This window comes from Cetorhinus maximus, chromosome 1 (genome assembly GCF_964194155.1).
Source record: "Cetorhinus maximus chromosome 1, sCetMax3.hap1.1, whole genome shotgun sequence".
Taxonomy (NCBI): domain Eukaryota; kingdom Metazoa; phylum Chordata; class Chondrichthyes; order Lamniformes; family Cetorhinidae; genus Cetorhinus; species Cetorhinus maximus.
The window spans coordinates 89,272,975-89,296,167 of NC_135879.1; the positions used below are offsets into that span (position 1 = coordinate 89,272,975).

The 23,193-nt window shown below is 41.5% G+C and overlaps 1 protein-coding gene and 1 long non-coding RNA gene across 2 annotated transcripts in view; one reads left to right on the plus strand and one right to left on the minus strand.

Moving 5' to 3' along the window:
• Window positions 1-23,193, plus strand: part of fras1 (Fraser extracellular matrix complex subunit 1) — a 562,738-nt gene that overhangs the window by 51,512 nt on the left and 488,033 nt on the right. The gene's annotated exons all lie outside the window — the stretch shown is intronic.
• On the minus strand, window positions 1,983-17,581 carry LOC144685633 (uncharacterized). Its single transcript, XR_013577753.1, has 3 exons — window positions 17,450-17,581; window positions 17,273-17,323; window positions 1,983-2,100 (listed from the first exon to the last, which is right to left on the minus strand). It is a non-coding gene; the product is annotated as an uncharacterized LOC144685633 (long non-coding RNA).

The following is a 23,193-nucleotide window of genomic DNA, read 5'->3' on the forward strand; positions in this document are numbered from 1 at the left end:
ATGTGTATCATTTGCCTGTTTTCTGCCCATTCACACAAAATCACTTCCCTTAGTTGGTCTTGAATGATGGTGTAAATCTGCCCTTTATATGCCAAAATTTAATTTTTTAAAAATTCATTCATGGGATGTGGGCTTCGCTGGCTAGGCCAGCATTTATTGCCCATGCCTGGTTGCCCTTGAGAAGGTGGTGGTGAGATGCCTCCTTGAACTGCTGCAGTTCACATGGTGTAGGTACACCCACAGTGCTATTAGGAAGGGAGTTCCAGGATTTTGACCCAGCGACAGTGAAGGAACGGCGATATATTTCCAAGTCAGGATGGTGGGTGACTTGGAGGGGAACTTCAAGGTGGTGGTGTTCCCATTTATCTGCTGTCCTTGTCCTTCTGGACGGTAGTGGTCGTGGGTTTGGAAGGTGCTGTCTAAGGAAACTTGGTGAATTCCTGCAGTGCATCTTGTAGATGGTACACACTGCTGCTACTTTGCGTCGGTGGTGGAGGGAGTGAATGTTTGTGGATGTGGTGCCAATCAAGTGGGCTGCTTTGTCCTGAATGGTGTTGAGCTTCTTGAGTGTTGTGGGAGCTGCACTCATCCAGGCAAGAGGAGAGTACTCCATCATACTCCTGACTTGTGCCTTGTAGATGGTGGACAGGCTTTGGGCATCAGGAGTTACTCACCACGGGATTCCTAGCCTTTGACCAGCTCTTGTAGCCACTGTAGTTATATGGCTAGTCCAGTTCAGTTTCTGGTCAATGATAGCCCCTAGGATGTTGATAGTGGGGGATCAGCGAAGGTAATGCCCATTGAATCTCATGGGGAGATGGTTATATTCTCTCTTGTTGGAGATGGTCATTGCTTGGCACTTTTGTGGCGCGAATGTTACTTGCCACTTGTCAGCCCAAGCCTCGATATTGTCCAGATCTTGCTGCATTTGGACATGGATTGCTTCAGTATCTGAGGAGTCACGAATGGTACTGAACATTGTGCAATCATCAGTGAACATCCCCACTTCTGACCTTATGTTGGAAGGAGGGTCATTGATGAAGCAGCTGAAGATGGTTGGGCCGAGGACACTACCCTGAGGAACTCCTGCAGTGATGTCCTGGAGCTGAGATGATTGACTTCCAACAACCACAACCATGTTCCTTTGTCCTAGGTATGACTCCAATCAGTGGAGAGTTTCCCCCCTGATTCTCATTGACTCCAGTTTTGCTAGGGCTCCTTGATGCCACACTCAGTCAAATGCTGCCTTGATGCCTTGATGTCAAGGGCAGTCACTCTCACCTCACTTTGGGAGTTCAGCTCTTTTGTCCATGTTTGAACCAAAGCTGTAATGAGGTCAGGAGCTGAGTGGCCCTGGCGGAACCAAAACTGAGCACCAGTGAGCAAATCTTAATGGTTACACTGGGTGGATTGAAGTGGAGATTGACAAATTAAAGTGGTATAGCCAATCACCACCCTGTGCTTTGGCCAGGCTTTTTCACCCTGTCTTTCATGGACTACCACGAGTTGCTGTTCCCCCACTTGCACTGCAATTTATGGGGCTGAGGAGGATGAGACATGAGAGACAAGAAGACTGAAATCTTTTCTACCATCTGCTCAACACTTGCTGGGACCACTGTGTGGAAGGTGACAGTAGGCCCAAGGAAGCAGTTGTAAAAGTTCCAGGATCCCTCATTGGAAGGATAGGGCTCTCCAGTTCAGGCCCAGCACTTGTCTATTGAATGCCTTGGTCTTAGCTAAGGCTTTCAGGGGGAGCCATGATGCCATCCTCATAGTTCTTCCCTCTCGCAATTATCCCATTTGCCCAATTTGATAAAGGGAACTCTTCCATGCATCATAATCATAATTGCCCCTGATGGTGGGAATTGGGTTAGGGTTTTGGAAGCTTTGGGAAGTGGTGGAAATCACACCAACCTGAACTCCATCACAAAGAGGCAGTGAACTTCATATTTATTTAATTTTAATGTCTAACAAGCATTGCTGTTTTTATCGTTGCACAAGATCAGAAGAGTGGAATATAGATTGCTTTAGTAATGAACTACGAACCTTTGGACAGGTCCTTCCAGGTGATTGAAGAACTCATCTGCTTTCCACTAGAAGCTGTAAGATAACACATACATTAATAAATTAGAAGTATTTAAAGCTTTTTAGCCATATGAAAAGTAGATTGGGAAAAGACAATTAGGATCACCAAGCCCACTTCATCCTTACATAGTACATCCATTCAGATTTATCCCCTTCATTATGTGATCTCCTGGCAGAGGGAAAAAAACCCTACACCCAATTCAGGAAAAAAATCTGTGAAGTTCCTGTCAGACTTAGTAGGGCAATCGAGTAAATCCCCAGGGGATTATTGCCACTCGTAACTCATTTTGAAGGATTGAAGTGAATCCATTTTCACTGCATGTTGAGACAGTCTGCTCCAGATAAAGGCAGTTCTTATAGAAATAGTTCCTAACATTTAACCAAACTTTTTTTTTTGCTTACATATTTTGTTTGTATGCCTTCAAATTGTACCATCCCTATCCAAACTAACCAAGTCCAATTGCTTCATCATGTTAAAACCCTTAATCACACCTCCACTAAGTCTTCATGTTCCTAAACAAAATGGCCCTAACTCAGAGAGCGTAGCTGCATAATGCTGAGATCTTTTGGCTAAATATCATTCTACTTACTTTCCTCTGCACTTCAATTTTCTTCATCATGTGCAGGGATCAAAAATGGACAGCATTGTAAATATGAATTTGCCACAATCTTTATCGTGCCTAAGTACAGTGCCATTTATTTTGTACTTGATGGTAGTAGCTATACAATCTAAATTTGTTACTGATATGCTTCTTAGGAAACACAGCACAAAGAAAGATTTATAACATTAGGGGCTGAATTTTCTCCCCATCGGGGGGGTTGTGTGGGGGCAGGCGGGAGCGGGCGTGAACCCGATCGGCGCCCCCGATCGTGTGTGCGCTGCCATTTTATGTGGGCGGGCCAGTTAAGACCTGTCCAGCGTTACGCATACCTGGAAGCGCTGAGTGCTCCCTGTGCGGGCGGGATTCCCTGAGTCAGGGCCTGCGCTGTTTCGCGCATGCGCGTAAAAGAGCGCAGAAATCTCCCTGAGGCACGGAGGTGCCTCGGAGATTAGTTTAAGTTGTGAAAAATTTAATAAAAGAGAAAATTTTGTAAAAAAATTTTTCAATTTAATTAATAAACCCTTCACGAAACCTCATTCGCCTGTGAGGTTTCATGAAAAATGCAAAGGCTGCCTGGGCTCTTCGCCTGCCTGCCAACCTTAAGGTTAGACGGGCAGCATGCTTAACAACTTTAATTACCTTCTTAATGGCCTTAATAGGCCTTTGACAGTTAGATGGGCGCGCAGCCACATTGGCTGCGCGCCCGCTGAACTGACAATCTAAATGACATGCGGGGACATCGGGACGCACGCCCGATGCCACCGTGTGTCATTTTACGCGTCAATGAGCGGGCCCCACACCCGCTCGCCAACCCGAAAATCCTGCCCTAGGACTTTTTTAAGACCAATAGTGATTATAGGTGATTTGATAAAGGTGTTTAAAATTACGAAAGAATGGGACAAAGTAGATAGGAAAAGTTTTGTCTTAACTGCATGAGCAGTGATCAGGCAGATTATCTAATTTATCCATTATAGAACCCACCTGAAATCAATGGAATGAAAATTGGTTTGGTTGACTAATGGGCCAGTGAGCCCCTCTGCCAGTTTGTCACCCATATGGTGAAGATGAAAATTTACACCAGACTTTATCTCATCGTTGAGAAGTATAGAACAAAAGGACATAGATAACAGATCAATTGAAAGAGATTTGGAACAGAGAGCAGGAGAAATGTGACTCACACAGGGTTATGAAACTGTAGAATACATTAGCAGGGTTAATGATTGAAGCAGAGACTTTGTCAACTTTTAAATATATAATAATTAGATGGTTGATGAAAAGGGCAATTTAGGCTGATAAAACAAGGCAGGCAGGTGGGACCAGGACTATTGCTTGTGTGGAGGATAAACACAAGTTGGGCTGTTTGGATCTACTTTTATATGTAATTCTGTGTATTATTCCCATAGGGTTTATTTTTATGCAATAGCCTTCAAAGTGATGCTTTACTGACTGCTTTCCAGAAATCAAAATATTACAGCCATACTTTTGTTGCTACATAGGCCACACAGTTTTTTTGCAACAGCTCTCTGCATTTTTCTTGCTGCTTTGTCCTCAATTTGAGTTTGAGCAATTTTTCAGTTTGGTTACTCAGCTACCTTTCTGTTGACTTTCCTTGCTCTATAGCCCTATACCCATCATTATTTACCCTAAACCATCACCTGAACAACTCTGTCACCTTGACCACAACAGGTTTCTAAAGCTGTCTCACCCTGTTTCCCTCTCCCTTGCTTACATCCTCCTTCTTAGTTGCAAAAGATAAAACAAGCCCCCAGCGTGGTTTTCCCATGGGAGTTGTGCCTGCCACCATTAGGTGTAACCTGATTTTCACTGAATGCTGGCTGTAGAAGTTGGTGATCTCAAGGTATAATTTATTTTCACTTTGTCTTTAGCACTTAAACAGCACTATTGACCTGCTATTGATTTCCACATTTCCTTGTCATTGCTGGAGAGAGATGAAAAACATGTGAAGAAGATCCAGCTTCTGTCACTTTCAAAAGGTCACATCCTTGGGCTGTTAGCCCAGTATAGTCCTGCCCCAGCCATGCAGAGCAGAATGCTTACAAATAAATAAATCTCAGCTATTTGAATATTTTACTTCATTACTATCAACTGTGAGAGGAACAGTTGGTTTTCTGGCTAACAGCTGTGTTAAGTGCTGAGAAACCTAATACAATTAAGTAGAGGGAAAAATGGGCCTGAATTTTATGAAAAGGTGAGTAGTCCTGCTGCTGGGATGAAAGTGGTACCTGAGCCAGCGTGGGCAGGCGGGATCCTGGATGGAATTTAACCAGTGCCCCCTGCCAGGATCCCTGTCCAATTGAGGACAATGGCCCGCCTCCTAGACCTGCTGACCCAATCAGAGGGCTGGCAACACTACAGCCTTGGCAGTGCCACCATTTGAGGTGAGCATTGCTGAGGATGCTTGAAAAGATGGTGCCTACATACTGAGGTGCCCTCGCAGCCCAAGTAAGTTCTTTCTTTAGCTTTGCCAAAGGCAGACAGGCAGGCCTCGGCGATCAGGGAGTTCTTCTTCCAGTGGCGGCATCCTAGCAGTGTGGGTGGCCATTGATGTGGGGTTGGCCCCTCAGTGGGCCATGGACTGGCCCTAAATGAAGCCCCCCCCCACCCCGCAGCCAGGAACCCACTGGGAGGCCTTTCCTGGCGGTCTCCCCACATGGCGTTGGCCCTTCCTGATACCTGTAAAATACTGGCTGGGGCTGGAGGCGGTTCTTCAGTTGGGTAATTAATTGACACACTTCCCTGTCTGCTGGGCTGCTGAGCCACTGAGGTTCCAGTCCCTTGTAATATGCCATGGTAGCGGAAAGACATTGAACTCTCCTCCCTGCACCTTCCACCACTATTTTACAAGCACTTCCGCCACATCACCTGTATCCAGTGGGCTGGTAAAATCCAGCCCTATGTATCCACACAACCTGTTGCCAGACCACACCAATCCCTGCCAACTTCATTTAAGGTTGATTAAGGCAATAGATGATAAGAATCAAAAATTATTTTACAGGTCACAATCGACTGAAAAATTGTATGAGTTCTCTCAGGCTTGTTTGTTGGTAAATTATTGCCATTCAGCCTTTCTTTTGTGATTACTTGTGACAGAAGGAATGTTGTAGAATGTACTTACAATGAAAAGAAAATTTAATGTAGACATTAATAGATATCAGGAACAAACATTTATGTCTAGTACGTGTATATCTTGGTCTTCACTTTTTTATATTTAAAAAAATCAAAGGAATGTAATGCAACTACTCAGGATAACTTGGTTGTTTGCCTAGTGATAACATCTTTGTCACAGTGCTGTACAGTTAAATGTTTGAATTCCAGTGGAAGCAAGAGTTTTACTGCCATGGAAAAGGTTAATGACCTGAGAGTGATTTGTGACTGAGACAGATAGGAGATGAAGGCCTTTAAGCACTGTGAATAAGATCTCAAGTTTCCTGCTGGCAGTGTACTGTATTTCCAGCACACTCTCCAAAAGGCACAATTCACATTTCACCTTCTCTCTGTAGCAGCCTTGAATCATATTACTACCTGAGTTCGGAAGTTAGTATGGGTAACTATTCTCCACTTGGAACCAATGAAAGGTAGTATGTATTGTGAGGTACTAGTTTAGCACAAAGGTTTTAAAGAAATTAATATTAGCATCATGACAAAATCTAATAACCTGAGATTACTGTGCATTGAGCATTTGGAAAGAAAAATGATACATTGACCAGATTATCTGTTTTTTTAGTGGTGCTGGCTGAGGGATAAATATTGGCCAAGAAAGCAGGAAAACTCCCCTGCTCCTCCTCAAACAGTGCCATGGGATCCTTTACGTCCACCTGAGAGGGCAGACTTAACTTTGGTTTAACTTCTCATCTGAAAGGTGGCAGCTAACATTGCAGCATCCCTTTCGACTGTAGTGAGGGGTTAGCCTAGATTATGGAGTCAAGTTTCTGGAGTGGGACTATGAGCCCACACCTTTCTGACTGAGTTCCATCACTGAACCAAGGCTGACATCTAAGGTATGGATTTAATATTACAATTCTCTACAGATTGAGTTCTCCATCTCAGCTATGCAGTATGAGTTAGGCACAACCTGGAGACCAAGCAGGCTAGAATAAGTGTCAAAAACCCAGAAAATGTTCTCATCCTGAGTAGTTGTGGAGACAAAACTGGGTACATTTGAAGCTATAGCATCCTATGCCCTTAGTAGAAACGATTGAGACTTATAAAATATAGGCCTAAAGTGTTTGTTGAATTTTTCTCTGTTGTACCAGTTAAAAAATGTGCTTTTTTATCAGAAGGATTGCTAAGATTTGCTTAACTACTTTTTCACACATTCATCCCTCGATTAGAAGCTCACCTTCTTTCAGTTAATTACAGCATATCCATGACAGAAACATTGGAAAAGCTTACAACTCAGTATTTTTACTGTTGCAGCTAGAGCAGAATGTGGGGCAGGATTCAACAGTGAAGAAAATCAAAACACAAGATGGGAAAAAAAAAAATGAATATTTTCTTTATAAACATTGTGCTTAAAATTAAATGTTAGAAAGTAGTTTACTACAGATACATTCTTCATTTATAATAAAATTTTATGCTTCATGACACATTTTTACTTAACCTAACTTTTCCCATGATAATTAATTTCTCCAGAGCACTTCATGCATGTCCACAACTGGCCTTGAATAGGGAGTCAGGAACTATTGGTTACAGACAGCTTCAGCAGTTGTCCACGCCATCTGATGTGAAAGAATTTACAGAATGATTCACAGTTTAAGATATAGTACGCCATGTTTTATCAATCAGTAAGTAATCACTGATCACCTGACAATGTCTTGCATAAGACCATTAGTGTCCTTTAGAAAGATGGATCAAATTTATAGTTGTCAACATGGACTATTTTATAGCTGTTGACCTTGACCTTGAATCAGATGGTAGGGAAAATATTAGCTCTGAACATAGCAGATTGCAAAGAGCTTGATTTGACTACATTTCCTTGTATTTATTGCCTCCCTTTTACCAGGAAGGAATATCCTGAATTTATTTCACCTGCGGTATATTTGCAGACTTGATAGATTCATTCAGTGAGCTGTTTTCAGTTGGTGCTTGCTTTTCACAAGGTGTGTGACTCAGCAGTTTGAGCTGCTTTTCTTTTTAAAGTTGATATGCTTAAGTTGCAAAGCTAGATCACAAGATCAGATTTTTGTGTTCTGGCTGCTTAACTAATAATGATTAATCGTTTGGACTAAAAGCCATTCAATTCTGCATGATTTTACCTTTAGAATATGAAATCAGTTAAGACAAGTTTTCTTTGTAGTTTGAAACACATTTTGTAATTTTGTTTTCAAAATTAAGATCCATGAAGATTAAATATTTTAATCGTTAATTAGATTATTTCCAAAGACAAAACAAATATAGAGTTTGTTGGTCAGCTGATAAATGTGGCAATTCGTTTACATTTATAGCTTCTCTGATACTCTCTCATCTCACATAAATGAACAAAGCATTGCGAAGACCTTTGATAAAACCAATGTCCTTTTAACACAGTGAGAATTTTCCTTCTTCAGAGCCAAGAGTTTGAATGACATTTCATTTACATCCGATAATTAATTGAATATATAGTTAAGTGGCACTTATCAATAATCTGCACATGGGTGTTCAGTTTGGGTTCTGCCAACCCATTTGGCTCCTGAGCTCATTACAGTCTTGGTCAAAACATGGACAAAAGAGCTGAATTTAACGCACCTCCTGACTCCCCAAAGCCTGTCCACCAGCTATAAGGCACAAGTCAGGAGTGTGATGGAATACTCTCCAATTGCCTGGATGAGTGCAGCTCCAACAACACTCAAGACGTTCAACACCATCCACCAGGACAAAGCAGCCCAATTTATTGGCACCCCATCTGCCATCTCCAACATCCACTCCCTCCACCACTGACACACAGTGGCAGCAGCGTGTACCATCCTACAAGATGCTATGCAATAACTCACCAAGACTCCTTCGACAGCATTTTCCAAACCTGTGTCCTCTACTGCCTAGAAGGACAAGGGCAGCAGATGCATCGGAATGCAGACGTGCCACCACCTGCAAGTTCTCCTCAAAGCCGCACATGACTTGGAACTATATCGCCATTCCTTAACTGTTGCTGAGTCAAAATCCTGGAGCTCTCTCCCTAACAGCGCTGTGGGTGTACCTACACCACATGGACTGCAACGGTTCAAGGAGTCAGCTCACCACCACCTTCTTAAGGGCAGTTAGGGATGGGCAATAAAAATGCTGGCCTAGCCAGCGACGCTTATGTCCCACGAAAGAATAAAAAAAAATGTGACTGCAGTGTCTACCATCTAGAAGATGCAATGCAGCAATTTGCCAAAGCTTCTTCAACGGCACTTCCCAAACTTGGGACCGCTGCCACCTGACTTGGAACTATATAAAGAAGGACAAAGGCAGCAGGCGTATTGGAAGACATGCACCTCCAATTTCCACAACAAGTCGTTCACCATTTCTACTTGGATGTTAATTGCCATTCCTTCAATGCCGCTAGGACAAAATCCTGGAACTCTGTACCTAACAGCACAGTGGGAGTATCTTCAATACAAGGAGCTGTAACAGTTCAAGGATGTGGTTCACCACCACCATCTCAAGGGCAATTAGGAAAGGGCAATAGATAGCCTTGCTAGTGATGCCTACATTCCATGAATGAATAAGTTTAAAAAAACTAGATTCTCATGAATGCTGCAGATTGTCTTAATTCAAGACTTAGGACTTAAATGTGTTAATAAAATATGTCCCTGATGATGTTTATTCCCAGATATGTACAAGAATCTTGCAAGGTTCTCTGTTGCAGATTTTTGTTTATACAGATTTATGCAGATACCTCTCTAATCCACAGGATTTAGTTAACCGTCAGTATTATGTTCTCATTTGCACATGAACTATACTGTTACTTCTGGCACTTACTTTGTGTTGTCTCATGAGAATTATAATGCTGTCATGGGAGATATTTCAGCACTCAGCATGTTAATGCAAGTTCTGTATTAAAACCAATAGTCTTGTAGTTTTAATAGAAGTATTTCATTCATGCTATAAATGTGAAAGCCAGTCTTTATAGTTGGAAGGGGGAGGCTGTAGCATAGTGGTAATATCACTGTACTAGTAATCCAGACTAAAGATCTGAGGGCCTGGGTTCAAATCTCACCATGGCTGCTGGTTTAATTTAATCTGGAATTAAAGTTATTCCCAGAAATGGTGTTAATTGTTGTAAAAACCCATCAGGTTCACTAATGCTCATTAGGGAAGGAAATCTTAGCCTACATGTGATTCCAGATCCACAGCAATTGTGCTTAAATGCTCTCTGAAATGACCTAGCAAGGCACTCAGTTGTATCAAAGTCAAAAAGGATTGAAGCCAGACAGACCACGTAGCATCGACCTAGGCAGCGGAAATGATAGTGGCACACTCGGCCTTGTCGAACATGCAAAGTCCCCCTTTACTAACATGTAGTGGCTTGTGCCAAAATTGAGAGAGCTGTCTCACAGACAAGTCAAACAACAGCCTGACATAGCCATACTCACCCAATCATATCTTACAGACAATGCCTCAGGCATTGCCATCACCATCCCTGATTTTGTCCTGTCCCACCAGAGGTGGCGGCACAGTATATCATCAGGAGGGAGTTGCACTGGGAGTCCTCAAAATTGACGCTGGACTCCATGAAGTCTCATGGCATTAGGTCAAACATGGACAAGGAAACCTCCTGCTGGTTACAACCTACCGCCCCCTCATCTGACGAATCAGTACTCCTCTATGTTGAATATCCAGTGGAAGAAGCACTGAGAGTGGCAGGGGCTCAGAATGTACTCTGAGTGGGGGACTATAATGTCTATCACTAAGAGTGGCTCTTTAGTACCACTACTGACCGAGCTGGCTGAATCCTAAAGGACATAGCTGCTAGACTGGGTCTTCGGCAAGTGGTGAGGAAACAAACAAGGAGGAAAAACCAACTTGACCTTGTCCTCACCAATCTACCTGTTGCAGATGCACATGTCTTGGTTGAACTATTGGGAGGAATGACCACTGCACAGTGCTTGTGGAGATGAAGTCCCGCCTTCACATTGAGGATATCCTCCAGCGTGTTGTGTGGTACTATCACCATGCTAAATGGGATAGATTTCAAACAGATCTAGCAACTCAAAACTGAGCACCCATGAAACGCTGTGGGCCATCAGCAGCAGCAGAATTGTACTCAGCACAATTTGTAACCTCAAGGCCCAGAATACTCCCCCCCCCCGCTCTACCATGTTATGATCTGGTTAGGGACCGTTAGAATTTAAAGAAATCCAACACCTCATTTTAACCAATAGAACTACGCCATAAGACTTTATATTTTTAAACAAAAGCAAATGTTATTGTAAGTAAAAGAATTAAACAAGACAAGCAGTCTTAACACTATAAGTTACAACTATCTATGTTAAGCACTCAGTTTCACTTTTTACTTCCTGACTTTTTTTTATATGACACATAAATCTATTTAATTCTGTCTGGACCATCTAAAAGAATGAGACAGTCCTCTGGAAACTATTTCAATTCTCCTCAGTTCCATCTATTCTCAGAGACAGTGACCTCTTGACTGTGGATGCTTTGGTCCCTCGTTCTGGTTGCCTTCTCAATACTCCCAAGCAATTCTGCTGGGTGCCACAAATCTCTGTGAGGGCCACTGTGGATTTTTGCACTAGCTTCAAACTAGGCAACCTTCCAACTTCTTTTCCCTCATGAAATCCAAACTGAGATTAAGCCTAACTCACATTCCATGGGGCAAATAATGAAGTTAGGTTTTTCTCTGCTTAGAGTGCAGGCCTACTAACTGTCATTTACTTTGGCTATCTTTTCTCAGTGAGTTGCAAACTACACACCTCAGGTCCAAGCTGCAACTAACTCAACAACACTTAGATAAATTGAAATCAGAGAACCTCCCTAAGCTTCACCCATCTCCATGACAATGTAACATGCTCTGCGATGTCCTCGAACTGATCCTAAGGTTAAGTACATCACTCATTTAAAATTCATTATTTGATCTGATTAAAGAACTTGATTTTATAACCCTTCAGGGTTTACTGAACGCTTTTAAACTAATTTAGCTCTAACTTGCAAAGCAAAAACATCTCTCTGGACTGCCCTTAGCACAAGGATTGCAGACGTTATGGCCAGAATTTTTACCTTGATGGGCATGTGGGCCCCACTGGCTCGGTGGCGGGTGGGCAGCTGAACTCCACCGCCGAAATGGGGCCTGCCGCCATTTTGAGTGGGCGGGCCAATTAAGGCCCACCCAGCGGCCTGCCCGACAAGAAGCGCTATGCGCTTCCTGTGCAGCGGTGGGGGAGGGATTCCCCATCTGTCAAAGTGCGCTCTTTCGCACATGCTGTCTCAGGGAGATTACTGACAGTATAAAAATCTTTAAAAATAGAAAAATATTAAAATTATTAACATGTCCCCCTAATGTGACAATGTCACATGAAATGGGACATGTTAATAAGAAGCACATAAACTTTATTGAAGTTTTTAAAAACAGACCACCAGTGGATGAGGTTTCATGTATTATCAGAAGCCCGCTGGGGCTCCTGGCCTGCCCGCCAACCTTATGGTTGGACGGGCAGGGCCTTTAATTTGCTTAATTATCCTGTCAATGGCCTTAATTGGCCATTGACAAGTCGGCGGGCGGATAGCTGATTTTGTTGTCCGTCCGCCTTCTTCAATATTTAAATGGACTGGGATGACGTCGAGGGTTCCTTCCGGCGTCATCCCACGTCATTTTCATGTCGGCGAGTGTGCCCCGCCCCCAAATCGCTGACGGGAAAATTCTGCCCATGTCTCCAGTTCTTTATGTAAGTAGGCTCACCTGCTGTTTTATGATCGTACCTTTCTAGCTGTTAAACTTTAATTCAACATGGTCCCAAACTTTTAAGTGTAAGAACCTCCAAGCTTATTTTAATTGCAGGGCTGCATTTACTAGTTTCTCAACCAGACCCTCATTTTCTACAGTTAAAGCTTTAATTCCTAAAACTAGGTTATATTGTAAAATGCATGAATTGCAACAAATGCCATAAAGCCCAGAATCTTATTAGCGTCCTTTAAATGTGTCTTATATACTTGAGATGGTGCTTATAATATCTTGTGAATCTGAAGCTGCTAAATTGTCCTGTTTACCACATGATCCAGCATTCCCCCATTCAAAGTAAAATTATTACTTTTATGGGTAGCCCATTTTGCTGCTGATGCACTAATACCCATTTTGCAATTCTCCACGTCCGCCTTCCCCCCGGGAGGAATCATCCCTAACATGCCCACCTAATGTGGAGCAGTAGTCAACTACATTGGCTAAACAATAAGAATATAAACCATTGGAAGTCACAGCCAAGCTGTTTTGTTCTCTGGTCAGACCGCATATTAAACACTGTGTCCACTTCTCGTTGCAAGGCACAAGGGAAAGGCAGCAGAGAGAAGATTGAGGAAAGATGTTTAAGTTGAACAGCGATACAGAAAAACGGATATGGATTCAAACTACAGTAAGATAATTTTAGGATCAGGGAATCAATGTATGGAATGGATGTTAAGGAAGAGTAATGGAGATCAAAGCCTTGGAATCTTTTGAGAGCAATTAGATGTTGAAATGGGAGCATTTGAGGTTCTATTTGGATGGAAGAACTAAGATGCACCAAGTATCCTTCCTCATCCGTGACTATCTTGTGATCCTATGAATACACAATTCTAATCACTACTTCATTTAGTATTCCAGTTAATAGTCCTAATCATGTGTCTTTTAGAGTTAACCCTTTGAAAATTGAATTCATCTTCATAAGCAACATTATAATATAAATTAGACCAAAATTTCTTTCAGCGCAAATGGGTAAAAAATCTTGAGATGTTACAGTAGACTACGCATTTGTGGCTAGATGTGCTTAGCATGTGTGTAGTCCTGACTCTAGATCCTGTGAAAATGTTAGCATTTATATAAATACATTACTGGGTGGCAAGCTACTAGTTTTTGTACTTCAGAAAATGCTTTCTTCACGCAAAGAATATCCATCACCTCTTGATTAAATGCTGATTTTGCAGCATTTGCAACATTACCATTATGTTTTGTTGACATCTGAAAGAAGCAGAGACTACCTTCCTTGCAACAATTAACACAGTTACCTTCAGGGAAGGTGATTCCAAGTGATCATTTAGCATGGCTGGTATCAATCAGCAAAAGTATTCCTGGTGACATGACACAGATCCATGCACTGCCAAGTGGGGACTCACTGGAGGAAGAGGATCTTGATGCATCTGCACGGGCCACAGAGGATGAATCGGGCCCGATACGCCGACACGCAAAATGATGCGCGATGACGTCGGGCGTGCGTCCCGATGTCATCGTGCGTCATTTCGATATTTCGGTCGGCAGGTGCGCAACAGAGGCGGTAGCGCATCCACCAAACTGTCAATGGCCTATTAAGGCTATTAAAAAAACAATTAAAGCTGTTAGCAACGCTGCCCGTCTAACCTAAGGTTGGCGGGTAGGTGAAGAGCACAAGCGGCCTTCGCGTTTTTCAGGAAATCTCATCCACGGCGAAGGATGAGGTTTCCTGAAGGTCTTATAAATTAATTAATTAAATTTTTACAAAATTCACAAATATGTCCCAGCTCGTGACACTGTCACATGATGGGACATGTTTAAATAATTTTTTCCCCCTTTATTAAAAAGTATTACTATCAACTTAATCTCCCTGAGGCACAGAGCTGCCTCAGGGAGATTGCTGCGCTCTTTCGTGCACATGCGTGAAAGAGCGCAGGTCCCGACTCTCCCTCCTCCCCCCGCCCACACAGGTAGCATTGAGTGCTACCGGCCACGTGTTATGCTGGGCGGGCCTTAATTGGTCTGCCCACGTAAAATAGCGGTGAGCAGCCAATCGCGGGTGGCGATCGGCTCTGCACCCATCCCCGCCCGCTCCCACCCAGCCCGCCTGACATAGGTAAGATTTAGCCCATCATTCCTGAAATTTGATGATTAAAAAGATTACAACTGACAACAGTAAACTGTATCCCCATTAAATAATTCTTTGACTAAGTCATTCTTTCTAAAGATTCTGAACGTATAGATCTTAACTTAAATCAAATCTGACCTATATATGCTAAGAAAGCAATTTGGTCCTGAAATCTGGCCAGGGACACCTACTCTATTGGTGCAAGGGCAAGGGACCAGAAATCCCACCCTCCGGCGACCAAGTTTGGAGATGCCATTCCAAAAATCAGGAATGGGGTCATTTCCATGACAGAGGCAATTCATTGCACACGAAGAGCAGTTTGTTGTTGGCCACCCCAGTCCATCTTTCAGAATGTGGAGCGATCCAAAGCTAATCCACTAGCAGAACTCCAAGGGTACAAAAGATGAGTGTTTCAGATCCAAAAGGAGTCACGCACCATTTAAAACAGGGCATATCAAGCAAAATTCTGGTAGAAACAGCTTCTTCTCCAAATTGCTGCTCTCTCAAAGCGCAAATCAGCTTTCAACTATCTCTGACCTCAGGTTTTTGTGCCATTATCTTTGCCATGGGCATGAGGAGAGTGGGTGCAGGGAGGTAGGGATTAAATTGAGTTTCCAGATGGTCAAAAAAAATTTTCAGCCTATCTTTTCACAAATGAATGAACTTTGTACCATAATTATGCTCACAATACCTGTACTAACACAGGCTAAAAAAAACTCCATCTTATTATAGTTCACCTGAACATAATATCAGCAGGCGTCCAACTCTGTATTGATGTTGAACCAAATGATAACTTCAACAGTTACTCGCAAAACAAAATTAAACCCTTGCTAATGATACAGTCTAGTTCCAGGTTCAAGGTGTTTGTCACTGCCTTCCTCCTATTATTATAGATGTGGCTTTTCATGTATAGCTTTGCCCAAAACAATCACCCTATCCATAGCAGTTAACTGCAAAGACAAAAATTGCTTTTATACTGTTCTTCCAGGTGTTGTTTAAGAATCGATATGAATATGTCTGCTCATCTTAGAAGTAAAACAATATGTACCAATCAGCAAGAAGAGTTGTGTGTTAGCGTTATCAATCCTGTTCTCAGGCAGGCAGGTTGCTTCATCTTGTTCAGACAAAGTGCAGTTGGAAGTATCGTTTTTGAACTTGGTATTTGGGGATTGCTGACTTAACAGCCGGAATGAAATCTGCCAAGGGTATGAATTTCCTTGAATTATGCCCATAGACATAGTTTCTGCCAAAGTTATGGCAGCAAAGAAGAAGCTCCGAGGAAATTAATCTCCCAAAAAGGTTAATAAATGCATACTTCATTTACTTGGAATGTGAAACCTGGCTTTGAATGTCTTACAAAATAAAATTTACTATTATGAAGTCTTGCTTTGTTTAATTTGTAAATACTGTAGCTATACATTGTATGTTTTTGTTTTTATTATGGGGTGAATAGCTTTAGGGCAAGATTCAAAGTTTCTGTTTTTTGAATCCCAAAGTATGAAGGAAAATAGAAGGAAAGGCACTATAATTACTGGTATTTCTTTTTAGATATCTCTGGTTGGATTAGGAGATGGATGTTACATTGGGATGTATTTTATATACCTGGTAATGAACTTCTACCTCAAAAAAGTGAATTTTAGTTAATACATTTTTTCAGAAATGCTATTTACAGCTGACTACCAAAATAATAGGCTTAAAAAATTTTAAAAAGGCAATTTCATGTAGTTGATTTTTCTTGCAATATATCACTTAATTTGATATATTGCTTCAGTAACTTATTTTAAAAGCAAGCAGCAGTCATGTTTAATGAGAAGTGGCACCACAGTGAATAATAGAACCTACCTTCAAGGACCAGACTATTCATAAACTTTGTCATGGGAAATCTAGTATTAATTTTTAAAGCACAGTAAACGCTGCATTTATTTGTTACTAGTTAGATCGTTTTAAGATAGGTAAACAGATTTTAGAATTTTACTCCTTTAAGTGCACCCTTTTTAATACTCAGTGGATTTAAAATAAAAACCAATATTTAAAATAAATGGCATATCAGAAAAAAAATTATTTATAGCATGTAGGATGCAACAACTACATAACGCACGGGAACTGTAATGCATATATGGACCAGTCCCTTCCCCCAACTTAATTTACTCATAAAACACATGTGGTTACCACATCCAGTGATTTACAGCTGGTATAGGGAAATACACATTAAAACCTCAATTAGCTGTGGAGAAGGAAAGCTGAATAGCATGGTCGGTTGTACTTTTAGATTAGCTACTTGGATTTCAACAGAGCCCAATTTGTTGAGATGAAAGTGATTTTTCCTTGATAAAGATCGCAAGTGAAATGCGTTTTGGCAGTCTCAACCCTAGTTTCTAGTATGTGTGGGATGATCATTACTAATAGCTCAAAATGCACTACCAAGGCCATAGGACTCATTGTTCAGAAAATAGAAATTTTAAAAAAATCATACCAGCAAGGGTTGCACTTGAGTTTGAAGTTAAGATGCTTTATTCAGCACAGTGGGGGAACTGTCCCCATCCCTAATTAAGAAAAGCCCACCTCTCAAATTCAGAGACATCAGCCCATGCTAGTCTTCTGTGCTCCTGGACCCTACACAGATACACAACACAAATCAAGCCATGAATTGTTAGCAACATGATTCCTTTACAGATGCTAACTGTTGCCAAAACATTGATTATTTATGTATCCATAGCAAAAAGTGAAAAGCCTTCCTACCTTTGGCCAGATGTCACCCTGTCCATGGATCCAACACCCATTGAGGGTTTTCATTTCCTCTGGCTTGGCTGGGAATCTTAACCAATCCTTAAATCAATCCAATTTAGTGAGCCCTCCCCACACCACCGCTTCCCCTCCAGAAAACTACTTTATGCATGATGGGTTTGGAAGGATACATTCAAATGCTGATACAATTTCACATGTGATCATCAAGGAGAAATAGAGAAGGAAGCTTTTGTTCTGGCTAGCATATCCATTATCAAGTAGCAGTCAAGTCCACAGAAGACAACTCTGCCACTGATTAAACTTTTTAAAAAATACCTAAAATACAATAAGTTTTATGTTATTGTACATGGAACATTCCAATATACATGAGTGCAGATGCGCAGAGAAAATACTTTGACATTTTTAAAACCTACTGGCAAGTTGAGATGTTGGGTGGCACAAGAATGTTGCGAAAAGGGAGTAATAAAATAACCAGGAATGCATCGCACAGCCACCTTTGGTGGGAACAGTTGTTGAACCCTGGCTGAAGAAAACTGACCCTGAATAGATGCACTTAAATTTACAGTTGCTAGTGGTGTTAAAACAGCCTCACAATTCAAAAGTGAGTCAATGAATTTACCACTGGTTTTGCTTATTTTCTTTTATATTATGCACCAAGGCAACTATACCAATGATGCCAATGCCACAAGTGGTACAAACTCAAATACTATTCCCTGTTTAAAACTAAATATGATAGACTGTCACCATTGGTTCCATAGCCATCTGAATTTAGTTGTGGCTTCTTGACATGAATCTGCCTCAATACCCTTTGCTGTCTGAAGAATTGCGCTGTTTCACCTTGTTACTTTATCGTGACAAAGTGCAGCTGCAATAAAAGCGTTGATGCAATTATCCTTGGGAGCAGAGTTCACTGTTACTACTGTTGCACATAAACAATCTTTTAAGCTCCTTGGGACATTTTATTTTGTGAAAGGTGCTATATAAATGCAAGTTGTTGTTGTTTTATCAGCACAGCTTCTGCAATAATGTCAATTCATGTCAGATCCCACAAAAACCAATGGATTTCAGCCCAGTTCTATTTACTGCACACATATTTGATTCATCTGTTGAGACCTTTTCAAGAAACGGGTTTTGTTGAGAAAAAGCACATTGCAACTCATGGGACTTAAATCGCTTCTTTGTTTGAGAAGAAATCAAATGTCTAAGCTTGTTCTTGTAAATCCTCTCCTATGATGCCACTCAACTCTGGGGGTTGTTTCTGTTTTGTCAATGGCCTGAATTCATATTGCTATCTGGCTGTAATCCCAGTCTAATACCACTTCTATTTGTGTTGAGCCACTAGGCAGCATTTTAAAAACCTTTTCAGCTACAGAAAATGTCCCATAGCCCATTATTTGTCTGAGACTGTTAAACAGTAACTGCACTCATCTCGCTTGCAGCTGTGACATGACTTTTAGAAATATTTAGAAATAATGGGAGTTCGTGCTGGATCAGGCAAAGAAAACGCTGGGAATTTACTTTGGTGTATACAAAAATAAATAAATAATTTGCATGTTTCACTTACAACACTTTCTGCTGCTAGAGAAAGGCAGGCCAATTAGCAGAGGCTAACAGGAGCAATCTCCCAATAAAACATGTACGAAATATGGTTTCATTCCAGAACTGGGCACTGGCAATGTGTTTCACATTCATAAGAAATTGAACCCTTCAAAGTGATCTGAAGGTATGTATACTCTGCGATAAACCTGGAATCACAGCAAGACTCAGTACAAGGATCGTTGTGTGTTTATAATGGTGACAAGAACACTAAGAGTACTTGTAGCAAGCATCTCATTCTGGAGCAATTACTGCAATTATACAACACAGTTTAAACTCATCATAAATTATCTTAACCTATAGCAGTGATTTCCCAAAAGTTTCATTTTATGAATGCTTTTAAGTGCTAACTAGTTCGAGGATAATCAATATAGGTGTAACAACTGAGTGCATTGTTGCCTTAAATGACACATAATACTCGTCTTGCAGCAAAAATTGGGCATAGACCACAACACCACCAACATCATCCAACACTAAACATTTCCTTTGTACCAAAAGATGCAGGTTTCCACGAATCTGATCTATAATACTGTATTAACTTGATGGAGCAGTAGGTTTGGTGAAGAAAGGCTAAACTTTATTTAGGAGACATGTTGAGGTGCTTGCATGCTAGATGCGATCTCGCCATTAGAAGCCCCGTCCACCGGTTTACCCACACAATAAGCTTATTGGTCGAAGCCCCTGTAATTGCACCACATGATAAGTGATTGACAGGAGGGAGGGACAATACATCTAGTTACTACAAGCATCTTAAAGAAGCTCATAGGCATTGCTATTTATCTCTGTAACGTCTTCCAGCCCTACATCCCTCCGAGTTCCCTATACTCCTGCAATTTTGGCCTCTTGCACATCTGCAGTTTTATTCGCTCCATCAGTAACACCATGCCTTCTGCTGTTTAGCCACTAACCTCTGAAATTTCCTCCCTGAAATCTCTCTGCTTCTATCCTCCTTTAAAATGCTTCTTAAAACCTGCTTCTTTGACCAAGTTTTTAGTCACCTGTCCCTAATCTCTCCTTAATAAAATTAGAAAATGCTGGAAATACTTAGCAGGTCAGACGCAATTTGTAGGGAGGGAAAGAGAGTTAACATTACAATTTGATGACCTTTGCCAGAATTGGAAAAAATTAGAGACATAACTTTTTTTTAAGCAAGTGCAGAGGCAGGGAAGGAGAGAGATCAGGTAAGAACAAAAGGGGAAATCTGTCATAGGGTGGAAGGCAAGAGAGATTACATAACGAAAAGGATTATGATGCAAGGCAAAAGGAGATGGTAATGAGGTCAGTAAGGAAACAAAAGATGGTTCTAGAGAAGGTGTAAATAGGAATAGCAGAATCATTGCCAACAGCTGCTGTCTGAAAAAGTGGGAGGAGCAATTATGAACTGAAATTGTTTAACTTAATGTTGAGTCCAGAAGGCTGTAAAGTGCCTAATCAAAAGATGAGGTGCTGTTCCTCGAATTTACATTGAACTTTGTTGGAACAGTGTAGGAGGCCGAGGACAGATAAGTCATAGTGGGAATGGGGCAGAAAATTAAAATGACAGGCAACTGGTAACTGAGGGTCATGCTTGTGGAGTTTTTTTTGAAACAATGCTAGGCCAGCATTTGTTGCCCATCCCTGATTGCCCTTGAGAAGGTGGTGGTGAGCTGCCTTCTTGAACTGCTGCAGACCCATCTGGTGCAGGCACACCCACAGTGCTGCTAGGAAGGGAGTTCCAGATTTTGACCCGATGAGAGTGAAGGAACGATGATACAGTCCCAGTGTAAATAACAAAAACAATAAATTCATTGAAATACAAACATATATAACATGGAAAACATAATTTTAATAGACAATTATAATGTGCTAAAACACTGGTTTGAAACATGCACTGAACCAATAGAAAACTGTAACACTCCCCTTGGATTAAAAAAATGACCAGTTTTTGGAAAATCTTTCAAGCAGTAGTCAGCGCAAGAGGCCTACTACATAGCAGCTCTGTGAAGTACCAATGCTGATGAAGATTTTTCTTTCATCTATAGAGAACAGGCGCAGGAGGAAATATAATGAAAGAACATTCCCCCCCTCTCCAGAGTAGCTGTCATCGAAGGCAGGCAAAATTGTCAGGAAGCTGGCAGATTTAAATGAAGAGGAACATGCACGTAGGAACAAAATAATAATATCACAGATTAAAACAACGCGCAGAGAAATAGAAGACTTCAAGTCACATCGGGTTTAACGGGATGTAAAGGAAAAAAAATCAAAGAAAAGAAAAATAGAGGAAGAAACAGAAAGAATTTAGGAGTAACAGTGGGGGGAGAAATTTATTAGTGTAGCCCTGTTTCTGGTGACTTCACTCAGACTATGTTAATTCCTGGGGCAGGCTGCACTGTGGACCTCTACCTGAGCAATGTTTTTTTAATTGTATCAATGGAGAAAGCCACACAGGCTGTGCAGGTCACTGCTTGCCCCAGGGAAACAATGTAAGTTTGCATAGTGCTGCTGGAAATGCATTACATGAACAAATTGGTCACCCACCCCTTATCCTGTCTCTGTTAAAACAGGAAGTTGGTGAGAATGAAAACAGAGGCCTTTGAAATGTGGATGCTAAGACATATGCTTAAAATTCCATATATAGGTCATAAGACAAATAAAGAAATGCTTGAAATTGCAAGAGCAAAATGAGCTCTTAAAAAGTGACATCCAGGGAACAAAACGTCAGTATTTTGTCCATTTAATCACAGCCGAGGAGCTACAGAGATCTCTTCTAGAGGGCAAAGTGGTGGGCAACAGAAAGAGGGGTCGACCTAGGCATAGTTGGATGACAGACATCACAGAGTTGTTGGAGACAAGCTACAGTGGATGTATGAGGATGGCGCAAGACAGACGAGTGTGACAGCAGGAGCAGGGTGATTTTGAGGCATTTTGAAGTGGGTGATTTATCAAATGACACCCTACATGACTGTGACAAAATTCAACTATCTCTCCTTGTCCTTCTTGATCTGTCTGCAGCCTTTGACACGAGGGGACTGAATTTGTCTGGGTTAATTCATATCTATCTAATCGTAGCCAGTGAACCTCCTGCAATCCCTTCTCTTCCCACTCCTGCACTGTTAACTCTTGTATCCCACAAGGATCTACCGTTGCCTCCCTCCTATTTCCTATCTACCTGATGCATTATCTGAAACACTAAGTCAGTTTTCACACGTATGCTGATGACACCTGGCTCAACCTCGCCACCACCTCTCTCGACTTCTCCAATGTCTCTAAATTGTTAGACTGTTTGTCTGACATCCAGTATTGGATGAGCAGAAATTTCCTCCGATTTGGATATTTGGAAAACTGAAGCCATTGTCTTTGGTCTCCACAACCAACTCTATTCCCTAGCTACTAACAGCATCCTTCCCCTTGGTGACTAACTGAGGATGAACCAGGCTGTTCGCAACATGTCATATTTGACAGCAGGATGAACTTCCGACCACATATCCATGTCATCACTAGGACCACTTGTTTGCAATTCTGCAACATTGCTTACTGTCCCCTGCCTCAGCTCACCTTCTGCTGAAACCCTCATCTATGCCTTTGTTACCTCGAGACTATATTATTCCAACGCACTCCTATGCATTCCAACAGCCTACCACGTGCTACCCCATATAAACTTGACATCATCCAAACTCTACTGCCTATGTTCTAACTTGCATCAAGTCCTGTTGATACATTGCTCCTGTGCCCAATGATCGACATTGGCTCCTGGTTAAGTGCCGGAATTCTCATCCTTATTTTCAAATCCCTCTATATCTCTGTGATCATCTTCAGCTCCACATCCCTCCTATATATCTGCACTGCTCTAACTCTGGCCTCTTGAGCACTTGTGATTGCTCACCCTGCCTTTACCTGTTAAGGCTCTAAGCTCTGGAATTCCTTCTCTGCCTGCCTATCTCTCTTTCCTCCTTTAAGTCTCATTAAAACCTAGCTCTTTGACCAAGTTTTTGATCAATCTTCCCTAACATCTCCTTTTGCAGATTAATGTCAAATTTTGTTTGAGAATGCTCCTTTAAATTAGTTTGGGATATTTCAGTGTTCTATATACATACTTGCTGTTGTTGTTGAATTCCTATTTCAGACTTTTTACAATTTGACCTCTGACATGACCCTAAACCCCT